Source organism: Tigriopus californicus, chromosome 8, assembly GCF_007210705.1.
Source record: "Tigriopus californicus strain San Diego chromosome 8, Tcal_SD_v2.1, whole genome shotgun sequence".
Taxonomy (NCBI): domain Eukaryota; kingdom Metazoa; phylum Arthropoda; class Copepoda; order Harpacticoida; family Harpacticidae; genus Tigriopus; species Tigriopus californicus.
This window is the reverse complement of record NC_081447.1, coordinates 8,155,322-8,158,451: the sequence shown is the minus strand read 5'-3', so window position 1 is coordinate 8,158,451 and position 3,130 is coordinate 8,155,322.

Below are 3,130 nucleotides of genomic sequence, written 5' to 3'. Positions count from 1 at the left end.
TGCGGGGGAAAATTACAAATTTGAAATCACAAGTAAGAATTAAGATTCAACTTTTGATAGCATTGACTGTCATCGAGTGCACAACATCGAGTACACTCACAAAAGTGTCCCTATAAATTATTGCCCAGCGCTCTTCAATCACCTTTTTCACGGAAGGCAAGGGCAAATAAATGACTTTGAGATTCACATCATGCACTACATTCAAGTTATTATCCAGATGCTAAGACTGCAATCTAAGCATACTCGAAGACTCCGTATTCGCGCAAGGGATTTTTACAAGAAACGAACTAGATAATCCGTCGTCCTTATTGGTCCTGCCTTGTTATGACGTCAAAGAGCATCAAATAGACCAAAAATGATGAATATAGATAGTCAACACTGTTATTGCCTATTGACTATTGAATAATGTACGTACACACAATCTCTTCGTTCTGAGAATAGTTTCCATATCTTAAAGAGGAAACGTTCCAGTACTGGTCTCTTTTGATCTGGCCCACTGGAGATATGAAAAGGAGATTAGGTATTTCCTTTGCGCCTTTTCTTCCTTCTCCTTCCCGTTCCAAAAATGCAAATGAGTCTTTGTGAAATTCGAACTTTTTTCTATGGCTAAACCATTGGACCTGGAGCCTTTCACATGAGGAAGTCCGGGTATTGCAGCTAGTTATGTAGCTAGCCAGACAGCCACGCACACAGATAGTAAGCAGATAATATGGTACTGTTGACAGCCATCCCTTAGCAATCGAGTCTTGAGTTAAGAACAACTGAATGAATGACCGAGGGAGTGCTTACTCTGTTCTATAACCATCGAGGTTCAGTTGGGGCTATAAACATAAAGCCTGGCCAATCTATTTCGATATCTGGTAACTTGGTTTTTAGAATCGAGTCAACAAGTTCATGCTGAGTGATGCTCGTTGTCTGAGTCGAGTGTCAAGGGGCCAATATGAATAACTTTAAACGATGTTCATATTTGGCTACTAAGGCAAAGGTACTAAATGATAGCAGATGCGCTCAGGTTATAACACTTCAGGCACCTGCAGAAAAAGCGAACTCAAAGTGACTTTAATCCAGCAATAGTTGAATTATTGTCTCATGTTTCCAGTGGCCTCAAACATACCTGATATTGAGTGAGTCGATACAAAAAAAACCGCAAGAACCAACGACGTAGTTGTGAACGCATTATGAGGGGGTCATAAACAGGAAACCGTTCAAAGAGAATATATGACCAAGAAGTTCAGAGATCTAAAATTCTTGATCCTCTTTAATGTTTTGGTGAGGCCTCTCGATGACCCTTTTTAGGCTGATGTGTTTTTCTTTCGTAAGCCTGGTCAAGGAGTAAGGAAAAAGAAAGCCTTGGCATGGTTGTTGAATTTTCAAAAGTGATCAAGAACTGTGCTTTTGGCGCGAGATACTCTTTGTTCCCAAGGAAGGTAATATTGATCACGTCAAATTTTCAGACATGTGAGTCTGACAGTATCCGAAGCACTGCCAGCGTGAAAATGCCACCCGTTTTAACCATCAGGATGAGACTCTAGGGGCGCATTTCTTCAAGGCAATGTCTAAACGTTGCCTCCGAAGTAAACGCTTTAAAAAGACTGGCCTCAGCAACCAGTTATGATGGAACTGTCCACAGGAAACTTGAAGAAGAAAGGAACACACAGCAACTTCTTGATTCATATGTTCTTTAGGCAACATATCAATAAACTTCCGCCTGGGAAACTCCCTCTGCCTGGTCTAATTATGACTTGAGAGCCATCCACCCGGCCAGGATAGGTGGACTTGTTTATCTGGATCATTATTTTTGTCTCATGGGCTTTCTCTGGAACGCTGCTCAGTCCAAGTCAGTTCCAGGGGTCCGCAGGCGATTGGGGTGGGGAAGGGGTTGGATGGCTGTGGATGCATGTGCTCAGTTATCCTGGTTGCAGCCATGAGCGATAATGAGTGCACAGGACCATGGATAAAATATCACATATTGGCAGCGATCTCGGAGTAAGGAGTTACAAGAAAGAGAAAGCAAAATGTTCATTTGAGGGCCTCTTAGGGGAAAGTTTACATACATTGTTACATACATTACATAGAAAGTTATGCATCAAGGAAGTGCTATTTGTACTTTTCTTCTCCAATTCTTTGTCGCCAGTTTTGACAAAATGTGGTCCTGAAACCAGCTTCCAACAAGTATTACCACGAGGGTAGCGTTTAGACGTTACCCCGAATGAAAAAAAACCTCTTACCCAAAAGGACTCGATTCTGGACCCGTTGCAGTACTGCCATTATGTGTACCAAAGACATGCAAGTGAAGGTTGATGTTTGTTAATACTGACTTTTCCGTTGGCCTTGGGCTCTTATTGAATATAAGTGCAAACCACAATCGAGTAATAATAATATCCAAAATGTGATTGCTGTGCTGGCCAATATTGCCTCCCTGCCCAGAGCTTTATTCTGGGCCAGCGAGTTTTCCATCGGTGAGGATGGACAAGTGCGTATATGTACGTGCTCAGTCATTGGCTATATTCCTGCCCTTCTCGAAAGAACGCAAAAATCTGAAAAGAGCCCTTTGCTGTACAAACGTATGAGACTCGTTGAAAGGAGGATTTTGTTGAATTGGCTGCCTTATTCTGGGAGTAGTCGGTACTAGAAGGTTTTTTATCCGCAGGCCCCACGGATGGAGGGAACGACAAGGACGTTCAAAGTCTTGAAGTCGAGGACCGTCCTCAAAAAAGAAAGAGCGAGCGTTTATACGGCTACGCACGTTTGTATACGTAGTAGATGCCTCCGAGGCCAGTCAGCAGTCGGTTGGCGACTGAATAAAATAAAGAGAAGGGCGGAGAAGGAACCAGAGAGCGAGAGCCAGATAGAGCGAGAGAAAAAAAGGAGAGAAGAGTGTCGAACGAAGCCTTCGTAGCCTTCGTAGCCTTCGTAGGGCCCCCGCGAATCGAGGCCACAATGTGGAAGGCACAAGGGCTTTTGGAAGTCTACGAGAAGGCTCCAGTTGAATAGAGACAATGCTCAAACATGAGACGGTGGTGAAACGCCCAACCTTGGATCAGGCATAACTCGCATCGGGACCCAGAATCCTCGTTGTTCGTTCCCCCTCTCGCATGAAAGTTGGCGATTTTTGAAAGTGCTCCAAGCG